Raw genomic sequence first — 14,389 nt, 5'->3', positions numbered from 1 at the left:
AACCCATGGTTTTTTCAGTGAATTTGCAAGGTTTTGTAAATGCTAATTTTTTTTTTTTTTCTTCTTTTTATTTTAATTGTCTATCCTTTTTTAAAGACTATGGTTAAATTTTAAAAATTCTACAATATGTTTTTATTTTACAATTTTTTTAAAATAAACAGGTAAAATTTATTAGCAATACATTTTTTTTTTTTTTGTTTTTTACCGTGCGCGTACGGTAAGCGCACGTCTTGCTGTAATTACGTTAGATTTCTACGCTGTTTGCGTTCATTTACGCAATTTGCGTAGACGCACGTCACGCGCGCATAGCGCGTAACGCGTACGCTGCACGCGCACCTTACGCGGAAGTGAAGGGGCGTGCCTGTTTTGCGCATGCGCGCGAGCGCGTGTCTTTTTTACGCGCATGCGTACTTTTGCCGTAAGCGCACCGTAAGCGTACCGTAAGCGTTCGGTAGGTCATGTGATCATGAAACAAAACTTTTGATTGGTTGAAACTACTTTCAGTTCTAGAACTCTCCTACACCACACCCATTCCCCTCATTTCTGCTTGTGATCCCTTAGGAGAAGGAGCTGGGTTGTCTTTGTGATACGATGGCAGAACAGCAGAGCCCTTCTGAGAGTGAGGCTAGCAGCACTACAATGAGGCAGAGAGCGAGGAAACAAAAGACCTCTTACATATGGGAGTATTTTTCTTTTCCAGAAGGCCAGCAAAAGGTAAATGCACCCTTAGTGACTTGTAAGCTGTGTGGCCGTGTACTTTCAAGAGGGAATCCCGACAGGAAGTATTCCTTTGGGAATCACACCATGATGAGACACCTTAAGGATGTACACAGAAGGACACATGCTCGACTTACTGAAGGTAACCCTTCAGTAAATCAACCAAGCACATCCACAGCAGCTCAGCCTGGACCATCATCTGCAGTGCCGAGTCCTTCTTCTGCAGGTCAGGTGAGCCCTTCATCTGTGGGGGGAGCATCTCCTTTTTCTGGTCCTCTGGAAACTAACCCTCGGTTTCTGAGGGTTGAAATACGGTGCGCCACTTGTCATGATCTAATTTGTTATAGGGAGACCAGTATTTCCCTAGTGAACAATAAAATAGATCAGCACACTTGTTGTACCGTCTAATATTCCCATTCTTTCTTTCCTCTGTCCCTGCATGAACACAACGGCTCTTTTAAGAGCCAACCTTACCTTTCATCAATTTTTTATATATGTTTTTAAAAACTTTTTTTTTTTTTTTTTACCGTACGCGTAATTTTTTTTTTTTTTTTTTAAAAACACTAAAAATCAATTATCACATTACAAGGTCCTTGAGAGACTACAATGAAAAACTGAAAATGTGATTGTAGAGAAGTGGAAAAAAGGGACCATGATATTATTGACTTACCATACCCACTCAAAAAATTATTTATTCATTTAAAAAAAATTTAAATTGCTTTAAAAATGGTTCTAGTTTTCGAAAATTTTCTATCTCAATCTGAAAAAAAAGAAAAAAGTATTAATATTTAATAAAACATTTTATAATACAGTACACATATTTACATATTTTTCAAAAAATATTTTTGCATTATTTTTGCTGTTTTCAGAATATATTGCATTTCACTATAAATTGTGAAAGCAATTGCATTCATCATTTAACAGCGGGCAAAAAAAAAAATTAACAATCTCAAAGATTGTTTTAAAAAAGCCCACAATCTCTTTTTGCATAAACATAACTTTATAGAAATGCATAATATTCTTAAAAAATATCATCTAATATCAATACTTTCTACTACTTTTTAGGCAAGTGAAAAGTACTTTTACAGACTGACACATTATGAATCCACTTTTCAGATTCTTAAAAAAGCACATGTCCAAACTGCTTTTTCAGACCAGCACCATTTGTAACCTGGGTGACTGCCAACACTCCAGCAAGGGCAACCAGCCTTAGTGATGCTGAATGTATTTGCATTACTGACTGAAACCTCAAACCCCACTCGCTTGTGAATACTGTACATGATTCCACATGGTAAGCAGCTGGGTGTGTGCTAAGAGTCTGCTTCTGCACCAAAAAATGGCTCCCCCTTTCCATCTAATGCAACTGTGAAATCACCAGAGCAATACGCAATAAATCTCTGCCTGTAATTCCTATATGCACACAGAGTCATGTTTTCACATTAGTCACAAAACGAAATTTCTTTGCCATTTTGAAAGCACACTTACTACTCTTTTTTTTGGCAAGTGATAAACACTTTTACAGACTGACACATTATGAATCCACTTTTCAGATTCTTAAAAAAGCACATGTCCAAACTGCTTATTCAGACCAGCACCATTTGTAACCTGGGTGACTGCCTACACTCCAGCAAGGGCAACCAGCCTTAGTGATGCTGTATGTATTTGCATTACTGAGTCCAACCTCAAACCCTTAAACTATTCTTTTTTTATACCAGTACACCTTAATTTATCGTGAAAACATAGTCCATATTATTTTACATGTTCCTCACATTTAAATTTCTCCCAAAACAGAAAATAATAAACACAACTTCAACAAAAGGAATCCCATTTCTATTATTCATTTCTTAATTTACCATATACATCCCCTCTCAAACTCTAAACTCACCTTTAAAATTAGTTAGTTGTGAAAGAAATGTGGCACTCAAACAGCAGATTATCAGAGCCAGGATCTCTGTTCTTTACACCTCTCTCCTCTCAGCAGAACCAGATAATGGCAAACTTTCCCTCTCTTTTTCCACACATATACATGTTAATTTCAAATCTCAGTGCTTGCCCCTTTTTTTCAAATGTAATCACACATTTCTATTGGTTGAAAACCAACCCTTTTCCAAAAGTACCCTTCCCCCAACTTGACTTCTGCCTAGTACCCTTCCCCCAACTTGACTTCTGCCTGCTACCATAGCAACAGCTCATGGAACACTGCTGTGTGGAGTTAGGTCAGAAGTTCACCAAACAATGTTTCAATTCCACAGAGCAAGAGTGCTTGACTTTTCAAACCTAACAGCAAATCCATAGTACTGTTCTTTGGTAACACATTTTTCTGTACCAATACAAAACATGCTTCTATTAATTTACACATACAGCCTAGTTTTTATTCTAGAATGGTATGAAACAGCCAATCAGTTCTTTTTTTTAAAAAAAAAATATGTATGCCTCCATTTCCAAACTGTCTTTCTTTTCATATTGCCATTCTACTGAAAGACACCTCCTGAGTGCATCCAGTTCTCCTTTGAAGATGTTCACAGTGTGGATTGTAGGGCACAGCTATGTCTTCTGAAGTGAAAAGTATGCAGAGAAAACAGATATGGTGAGAGACCTTGCTTTGCCAAATGTAGACATTAAATGGATTGGTCAGAGAGGGTTAAAGTGGCACCAATTGATGCCATTGGTGAAATCCTTCATGCACATCCAACACCCTGACCTCATAATAGTGCACTGTGGTGGCAATGACCTAGGCACTTTGACTGGGGTAGGTCTGGAAATGCTTATGAAGGACACCTTTGCACAACTGTTTTCACTTTTCCCTAAAACTGCCTTTGTGTTTTCTAACATATGCCAAAGGCAAAAATGGAACTGGTCCAATCATTTCTGTCCGCAGATTGACAAAGCAAGAAAGCACGTCAACAAATCTGTTTCTGCTTTCCTCCGTGACTATGGTATGGGTTCCATTTACCACAACAACTTGCGTTACGACATGCAAGACATTTATAGAGGAGATGGTGTGCACTTCAATGATGAAGGGAACAGAGTCTTCCTCTTGAACCTTAGACTCTGCATCGGTACTTACTTGTAGGTACCACTAAATAATCACTTCATAAACACAACGGCTCTTTTTAGAGCCCCCTAATATCTAAACACTTAAATCTGCATTTCATTTCTTTTTTTTTTTTTTTTTTTTTTACCGCACGCTTACCGTACGCCTACCCCGCGATTTTTTTTTAAATCAATAAATGTTTTCTTTGTACTTTTCTGTCCTTCTTTGACCCCCTTACAAATGTTAGGGGGTCTGTAACTCTCCTCCTTGCCCCCTTTTCTTGTTATCACTCTTTTTTTTCTGAGTGAAACACACGAAATGGCGGCCGCCGCTTCCTGGTTTCGACCGTTTCGAATGTTTACTAAGATCTAGGAGCCAATCAGAATCGCGCTCGCGCACGCCACCGTACGCGTATGGTAAGCGTACCGTAAGCGCGCCGTAAGCTGGCTCAGATATATATATTGATTTAAAGGCTATTTTCTCAGAATCTACTGAACAGATTTACACCAAACCTACAAAAGGCACTTCCTTGACCTGAGGACTACCTCTCTGCCAAATTTCTAGTAATTCTGTTCAGCCGTTCGGGCTGTAGCCCTGTCTAAAGGTCCTATGGAAAAATGCATGGGAAAAACGCGTTTTGGGACCCCCCTTTTATCTCAGCCCCCGCTTGACGAATCCCCCCGAGACTTTCAGGGAAGGAGCGGAGCGTAGCGCCCCACCTATTTTGAAAAATTCGCGAGGATTCGTCGACCGGCGCCAAAGTTATTCAAAATAGAATGTTGCGGATTTCCTATGGAAACGTGGTCCTAACTATAACTACCTACTGGCGACCGCCAGTAGGTAATATATTATCTACTGGCGGTCGCCAGTAGATAGTTATAGTTAGGACCCTGTTTCCATAGGAAATCCGCAACATTCTATTTGGAATAACTTTGGCGCCGGTCGATGAATCCTCGCGAAATTTTCAAAATAGGTGGGGCGCTACGCTCCGCTCCTACCCTGAAAGTCTCGGGGGGATTCGTCAAGCGGGGGCTGAGAAAAAAGGGGGGTCCCAAAACGCGTTTTTCCCATGCATTTTTCCATAGGACCTTTAGACACAGCTACAGCCCGAACGGCTGAACAGAGTTACTTGAAATTTGGCAGAGAGGTAGTCCTCAGGTCAAGGAAGTGCCTTTTGTAGGTCTGGTGTAAATCTGTTCAGTAGTTCCTGAGAAAATAGCATTTAAATCAATATATATATGTGGGCGGAGCCTAACCACACATCTCATCCTGAGATCTGATTGGCTGTCAGCACTTCATCCAAGAAGTGTTGGCAGCCATCTTGGGACCAATATACATGATAGCACCTCATTAAAAAGCATTGCAGTTAATAGAAGGTTTTAAGACTTTAGTTACATTATAAATCATTTGTTGATGGTACCATACTCATTTTAGGAATTGTGGTATGTTCTAAGGTGATTTCACCATGTGAAAAAGCCTTCTGCTGGGATATCATGATTGAGAGAAAAATATTTTCTCATGCTTTTACCACAGAGGTTTGGAAGGTGATCTATAGGCTAAACTGAGAGCTTATTTTCTGTAAATTCACATTATCTTTCTCAGTCATGTGAGAATGAAGTCTGACATTCTCAGTAAAACATGTACATCCAACAAGGGCAGAGACTGTCAGTTGATTCCTTTGTGTTCTACTGCAGCTTCCCAGAGTGTTCCAAAGAACTACTAGAGCGCTAACAGTCCTACTTATGATAAACGTATGGCACACCTGAAGCCATCTTGCTTGGATTAAAGTGGTAACTCTTAAAACATTTAATTTAAAAAGGAACAAAATGAGGGGGTTCATTTTTCCATAAAAAGTATGATTAGTGCTGCAGAAAGAAAAATTAGGGCACATTTTGAGTGACTTCTCAAATCCTCTTCTATTTCATTAAAAAATTCTGACATGCAGACTGAAACATGCACTTTCAATACCAGCAGCAGTTTTCCCTGGTGAGCAGTAGCTTTACTACAGTGATCTAATGAGCAAAAAGAGTGCTAACATTCTGAATTTATGGCAAATGTGTGACACATCTGAATGCCTTCTTGATGGAATCAAAGTAAAAAACTGAAAGTATTTCCTACTGAGGAGACTGCAGTAAATGAGGAAATTAGAAACTTTATAACAAATAAGTCTCCCAAGATGGCCACCAGAGACAAAAGAGCCCAAATGTAGCCCAAATATCACCCAGATGTAGCCCAAGTATAGCCAAATGACAGAATGTCCCAGAATGTTCTTAAAAACAACTAGAGCGCTTACTGTCTTCATTATGACAAAAGTATGGCACACCTGAAGCCATCTTGATTGGAATAAACTGGTAACACTTAAAACATTTAATTTAAAAAGGAACACAATGAGGAGGTTCATTTTTCCATAGAAATTATGATTAATGCTGAAGAAAGAAAATGAGGGCACATTTTGAGTGACTTCTCAAATCCTCTTCTATTTCATTAAAAAATTCTGACATGCAGACTGAAACATGCACTTTTAATACCAGGAGCAGACTTCCATGGTGCAGTAGTTTTACTACAGTGATCTAATGAGCAACTAGAGTGCTAACATTCAGAATTTATGGCAAATGTGTGACATATCTGAATACCTTCATGATGGAATCAAAGTAAAAAACTGAAAGCGTTTCCTACTGAGGAGACTGCAGTACATGAGGAAATTAGGAAACTTCATAACAAATAAATCTCCCAAGATGGCCACCGGAGACAAAAGAGCCCAAATGTAGCCCAAAATCACCCAGATGTAGCCCAAATATAGCCCAATGACAGAAGTGTGCAAAACACTTATTATTTTGTGTTTTTGCAGTGTTATATAGTGCAGACTTGTCAGGTATTGGAGTGCTTTACATGAGCATTGGTTACATCACACAAGAACAAATTCATTTTGGTTGTAGACATGGGGAGACTAAGTGATTTGACCAGAATCACAGAATGTCGAGCTGAAGCAGAAACTTCAACCTGGTTCCCCAGTTGCAAAGTCTGCAGTTCTGGAAGTAACACCACATCCTCTCCCCTAAGTGCAACATTTAATCAAGTGGTCAACTGGATAAAAAAACATAAAGATAACAAATAATTTAAAAGTGCTTTGTCGCTATTTGAAAACTCAGAAAATATGTCCTTATTTTAGTCTTTTAGAGCACTAACCATAATTTTGATGCCAATAAGACCCTCTCATATATGTAATTTCTAAAGGAAATGCTCTAGGTATTACAGTTTTGATTACATCAAGATGATGTCAGGCGTTCCACACTTTTGTAATAAATATAGAATGTTAGCAATCTAGTTGTTCATTAGGATACTGTTGAGAGGCAGAGGCCAGGGGCACGGACTCTGAAAATTGAAGGCAGGTAGGAGGGTGCAAAGGCAACAATTTAACCACACTGAGCAGGCAGGAAGGGCCGTTGAAGCACAACAGACTATGGAGGGCAGTGGAAAGGGGGGCAGGGGCAACAAACCAACAATACAGGACTTGCAAGAGAGGCTGTTGGAGGGAAGATCTATTACGGGTCAAGGAAGCTAGGGGCGGTCCCCAGATCCCCGGGAGCTACCACAGAACTGAGCAGGAGAGTGAGTCAGGGACAAAAGGGGCACCTTAATTTGAGCCGGGGTGCCTAGGAACGCTTGCTCCAAAAATGAAGAAAACAGACATATGAGACATGGAATTGGAGGCAGAATACAATGGCAGTTTAATGAGAAGATGCAACTTCAAAGAAACCGCAGAATAGAGACATAAAGTACAAAATACAGAATCCAGATAATCATATAGCTGTCATAATATTCTCTGTATCTCAATTAATGTACTGACAGAGAGAGAGAGAAAACACATCTATAAATGCATCATGAGAAACAAGTTACACCAAGGAAAATGTTACCTAGGAACACTCACGTTTACTCTTAGAGCAAGCATTCCTGCAATTACAATACAAAATCTTTTAAATGCAAAAGTAAAGAGAACAATGGTTAAACATAACATGACATTTCATATAGGTAAAATAGAATAAGATACTTCAAGCAAAGCAGAGCAAGACATTTTAAGCAAAGGAAGACAAGAGCTCCCAGCTCTTGGGGAAAACCTGCACTGCCTGTTAACCTACATACAGACGGCGAGGTAGTCCGTCGATATCTGTGGGTGCTCCCTTTTTATATCATTTTGTGGGCTCCTTTGCACGCTACATCTACCTACGTATGCTACCCAAAAGCTTCGTCTGCAGATTTTACCAGACATTTCGTCATTTACCCACTTAATGCTGACAATGGACTGGGTGAAAAGGTCAGTCTCTCAGGCCAATCGCTTATCGTAAGTTCCATAGAGCAAGCAGAAAATAATGGGTATTGTACGGGAATTCAATATATTCATGTATAAAATCTCCTCAGTTCTCCTAACTTGACGCTCTGCGGTTGCCACTTCCTTAAAAGCGGGAAACCTGCCCAGGAAGCAAGTACCAGTCCAGGATGCAGCCTACTGTATGTCGACAGCTTCAGGGGGATGTTGAACTTTGATACCGAGCACGGAGCACTCGGGTAGGGTGGGGGCTACTAGTTTGGATCAGAAGGCCTCGCAGACCTGCCTTCAGACTGCTATACACTAAAATTGCAGAGCTATGGTCAATTTAACAAAGAGGCCTACATATTGAACAGAAGGGCCTACACAGGGGTTTTATGCTGGCTGAGTGGTAAGGATGTCTCAGGATAATTATATAGCAACACAGGACCCGCTGGTCAATTTAATACGGCCTACAAATGCAGCTGGCAGGGCAAGGACAAGGGTCTCATACTTCAGGTGTGGACAGAACGGGTCAGGGGCCCCCTGTGATACAAAATCTACCCTCCTTCAAGGCTGTGGCAATGTAATAGACCATTGTGGGCAGAAGGAAGAGGCAATGGTAGTACAACCATACATGCCAACAGACCCGATTCAGCCAGGAAACGTCCAATGTTTTTAAGCTCAAATGGGCTTTATTTGATCTGTCTCCTGTCTACAATATCCTCTTTTTCAATGTAACTCAAAGGGGAAAATCAATACCCCAGTTTTTTTTCAAAATCTCCCTCTTACCAAGTTCAAAATGTTCGCAAGTATGGTACATTGGATCATGGAAGGAAATGGGATAGGGACATGGACTTGGATAACAGAGGACAGGAGGGACATGGAGAGGTGCACCAAACTGACCCTGCAGGGCAGGCATCAGGGTTTGCAGCAGCACAATACACCACACAGGGCATGCAGGACGGGAGTGCAGCACAACAATCCATAGAAAGCAAGAGGGAGGGGACAGGACCATGCACATGGACAACAGAGAACAGAGGGGCAAGAGGCAATGGTAGCTAGCTGACCATAATGGACAGACAGGAGAGAAAGCTGCAGCATAACAGACCATAAAGGGCAGGAGGGACGGATCAGGGGCATTACAATGGAACAGACAAGCCAGGAGGGAGGGAGTAGGGCTGGGGGCAAGGGGGCAGGGCAGGAGCAGCAAGATAGCCATGGAGGTCAGGCAGGATGGGCACTAGAAGCAAGACACACCATGAAGAGCAACAGTGAGACTGTGATGGCATACACACAGACCATGGAGGGAAGGTGGGAGGGGGTCAGGGGCAGCTAACTGACCACACAGGGAAGGTGGGAGGGGCCATGGCAGCACAGAAGACCAAGCATGGCAAGTGGGAGGGTTAGTGGCAGCAGAATGGCTATGATGGGCAAGAAGGAGGGTGGAGGGGCATGCACAAAGGACGATGGAGGATAGAAGGGAGGGTCAGGACTTGTGCACAGACAAGAAAGTTCAGGGGAAGGGACCTCACAACAGACCACACGGGGCAGGCAGGAGGAGCAGTTGCAGCACAACAGACCAGGGAGGGCAGAAGGGTGTGGCAGTACAATGGACCATGTAGGACAGGAGGAAGAGGATAGGGGCATGGCATGTGGACAGGCAGGGTGGAGGTGGCAGGGACAGGTTACAGTCATCTGACAATGCTAGGCAGGTGGGAGGGGAGTGGCAGCTCAACAGAACACTCAGAGTAGATAGGAGTGGCAGGTCCATGGGACATGGTGGGCAAAAAGGATGGAGCAGGGGCATGCACAAAGACATCGGAGGGCAGGGGGAAGGAGAATAGGGGCAGCAAGCTAAGCACAGAGTTTAAGCAGGAGGTCAATGATGGGGCATAGAATTGGGCAATGGAGGGCAGGAGGAGTGGACTGGTACATCATACTAAATTGAGGGCAGTGGCAGCACATCAGACCATGCATGGCAGGAGGGAGGAGGCTAGTCCATGGATTCACACAACAGAGGATAGGGAGGAAGGGGATGGGGCAGCAAGCTAACTGTTCAGAGAAGGCGGGTATTAGGAACTTTATTGTTTTTAAAACATTGTGTCTGTGCGAACTACTTAAAATATGAACAAGTATGCAGCATAATCTCACTTTTATTCAGGAAGAAGAGGACGTTTGTGACTGTGACTCCGGGCTCACTTGGCAGAAACACCCCCTGACCCTCCACCCCCTATCGCAAAATGTAATGCCCGTGAAAAGGGTAGGTGAACAAAGTGTTATATAGAACATAGTCCTGAGAGCACGATTGAAAATGAAAACTAGATATAGTGTATGGTATAAACTATGCACCAAAAAGTGTGATATAAGATGAACCGGGCGTGAAATATAATATGCAATACATTGTGCGCAATGACAGATTCATTGGAGAGCGCGAGATAGCACAGGCACTAGCGCGTGCTATGCGATATGCGCCTTGGAGTGTAATATGCACAGGGCAGTGTTGTGTAACCTAACTAGTCTCTAAAGTTGTAATATAAAATATGTGCTGGGGAGTGTAACGTTGCATATGCACTGTGACAAAGATATGGATCCCAGATTGTAATATGTATGGCATAGCACTGTGCGTTATAACTTAGGCATCGAGAAAGGCACGTTAGATGGGGCAATATAACCCGTGCGAAGACAAGTGTGGCATGACATATTCACGGGGTGGTGTTACAGTGCACATGGGCTAGAGAGTGTCATAGCATATGCACTAGCTAGTGGAATACAACACAGAGGTGTGTGGCACTCGGCAGGCAATGGTGGGTGTAACACAGCATTGGGCTCTGTCAGGAGCACGCTGTGACTCTCAAGTGATGTTCATCCCCTTTCCAGAGAGTAAAATAAAAAGTATTACACATCCGGCAGTGGATGTGTGTTTTATTAACCGTGAGGGGGGTTTCTTGCATAGTTTTGGTCGAATTTTTGTCGAATCCCCTTTGAATGGCTTGGTGTGCATGTGTATTAAATGTGCCCGTCAATAGCTACCCATGTTTGTATAAATAAACGACAAGGGTGTCTACCAGGATTAGGCACGGTAGGGCATCAGACATGTCAGAGCTTCACTAGTGGTGTAAATACATTCCACGTGGATTCATTGCATGCATAGTCGCCTTTTAATGAATATCACGCAAATCGTCATGGTGATAGGTACGTACGGTTTGTCCAGCATGTCCTAGGTGTGTCTATAAATATATATTTTTTAAAAATAATAAAAAACAGTGGCCGGCCCTGGGGATTGGGGTCAAAAAAATATAATTAGGAGACTGGCCCTGGGGGATGGGGTCATCAGGGCCAATAAATTAGAATAAGAAGGGGAACCAAACAGCCCCCCTTCTTAAAAAACTAAAATAAATAAAAGACTGGCATCGTGCCGGAGGCCATGCCCCCTCCGTGCAGCACTCTGCAAACGCGCCCCCAACAGGCATCTCCAGTATGCGCCAGGGAGCTGCGCTGCAGCCAGGTGTTCTGAGGCCAAGCCCCTTTTTACACCTCTCTGCAACGCAGCTCTGTGGCGCTTACTGGAGGTACCTAGTGGTCTAGTTTGACCCTAGGGACCCTTAGGATTCAGGGGGACTTAATCTCTCAACTTAGAACAGCCACAGGGCGCGTTTACACAGTGGTGAAGGGAGGGGACGGGGCCTGAGGTGACGTGTGCAAACACGCACTATGGCACGTTTTAAATTGGGGATATAATTTCCCTTCAATACTGAGGGCCCCTGGGGGCTAACTAGCCCACCAAGTGCTTCCAGTAAGCGCCACTGAGCTGCATTGCAGAGAGGTGGTCCAGGCCGTGCCACTTTTTACACCTCTCTGCAACGCAGCTCTGTGGCACTTACTGGAGGTACCTAGTGGGCTAGTTGGACCCTAGGGACCCTCAGGATTCAAATGAACTTAATCTCCCAACTAAAAATGGACACAGGGCGTGTTTACACAGTGGTGAAGGGAGGGGACGGGGCCTGAGTTAACGTGTGCAAAAACGCCCTGTGGCCTGTTTTAAGAGGTAGTTTTAATCCCCATGCCCTATTATACACTAGGGGCTTACAGAGGAGGTCATGCTAATCACAGGGGGACCCCAACGCATAATGTTCCCTAGTGTATGCAGGTGTTTTCACTGTATTCTAAGTGTCTTTTAACATAGCACTGGCTCTAGGACTGGTTAGTCAGACTCAGTTACCACAAGTATCCGTCTGAAAAAGTTGAGGGTACAGGATGATTTTGCAACAAGGCTTCTTTCTGCTCTTCTTTTTGTTCTTTCTGCACGTTATCCTTCTTCCTGCACTTATCTTCGTATTTGAGGACTTCTGTTGCTTCTTTCTGCACTTCTTTTGTTTCTTTCTGTGCATTTTTTCTTCTTTCTTCACATGTCCTATCTCTGTAGGCATAGTTAGAAATTAGCATTTAAAAAACCTTTGAAATTCACAGAAAAAACCATAGGTTTCAGGCACGTTATAGTTTGGAATTAGCATTTAAAAAACCTCAGAAATTCACTGAAAAAACCATAGGTTTCAGGGGTGTTATAGTTAGCTGGACTTTTCACTTGTACAAAACCATTGAAATTCCCCCGTTATAGTTAGTTCAGCTAACTATAACTCGCGCGCCCGCAATGCACTGCTGATGACGTCACATATTACATCACTCATGACATGGTCAGTGACATCACTCATGACATCACTGATGACATCTCAAATGACATCACTGATGACATCACTGATGACATCACTGATGACATCATCCTTGTGATAGAGTGGCAGACCTCCTCTCACCCTAATATAACCTTTGATACACACATTCAAAAATAGAGAATAAAATTTTCAAAACAATGGACATACCAATACCAGTTACAACAACCTCTTCAGTAATTCTAAGATCCACATACACATCCACTCATTCACCAACAGTCCTATACAGTCACTCATACATGTACTCACTCATCATATGTACTCATACACCTATACATCCTGTTACACAATGCCACTCATCCATAGAGTTACTCACACACATAGTCACTCATGCTAATAAAGAATCAAACATACATTTACTTGCATATACAGTTATACACACACCACCATACTTACTTCTACGGAAACTTACACATACTTAGTCTTTTAAACAATCACTTATAGAAACACATACTTATTCATACAGGAACTCTTTCAATCTCTCACTCTCACATATACTCACATATATACACCAATAGTCACATATACTAGTTTAAAACATAGGTAGTTACTCATAAAGACACTATTGAGACAGTCATTCACTCACTAACACACCCATACACACACTCATCCACCCATACAGTCCTGCACACATGCTGTGTTCAACACATACAAACAGTGAGTCACTCATTCATGCACCTATGCACTACGTAATACCCCCACCGAACCATGCAGACACTCAGACTGATACTCAAAAAACCAACTAATAACCTATATAGACACCCATGTAGCTACTCACCAACCCATGCAGCCACTTATACACAAAGTGAGAGACTGATACAGATATTTACATATTTAAACACTAAGCCATGTATTCACTATGATACACTTAATCAGTCAGTTACACAATCAATTTTTCAAAAACAAATCATCCATTTAGACACTTATATACCCATTTATTCTTCCATCGACCTTGAGATATACATATATAAAACATATTTAATTTTCAGAAAAACACACATTCACTGGATGATGTCATCAGTGATGTCATCAGTGATGTCATTTGAGATGTCATCAGTGATGTCATGAGTGATGTCACTGACCATGTCATGAGTGATGTAATATGTGACGTCATCAGCAGTGCATTGCGGGCGCGCGAGTTATAGTTAGCTGAACTAACTATAACGGGGGAATTTCAATGGTTTTGTACAAGTGAAAAGTCCAGCTAACTATAACACCCCTGAAACCTATGGTTTTTTCAGTGAATATATATATATATATTGCCAGGAGCTGTTACATGAGGACAACGCGTTTATTTATTGAGTGTGAATGGAGGCATTAAATCTTACTGCAGAGCATCTCCAGCATGTGTCTGACTCGTTTTTTAAGGCGAAAAACTGGACTGTTGCTATATATATATATATATATATATATATATATATATATATTCACTGAAAAAACCATAGGTTTCAGGGGTGTTATAGTTAGCTGGACATTTCACTTGTACAAAACCATTGAAATTCCCCCGTTATAGTTAGTTCAGCTAACTATAACTCGCGCGCCCGCAATGCACTGCTGATGACGTCACATATTACATCACTCATGACATGGTCAGTGACATCACTCATG

The sequence above is a fragment of the Triturus cristatus genome, chromosome 1_2 (assembly GCF_964204655.1).
Source record: "Triturus cristatus chromosome 1_2, aTriCri1.1, whole genome shotgun sequence".
Lineage (NCBI taxonomy): Eukaryota > Metazoa > Chordata > Amphibia > Caudata > Salamandridae > Triturus > Triturus cristatus.
This window is presented reverse-complemented; position numbering follows the sequence as displayed.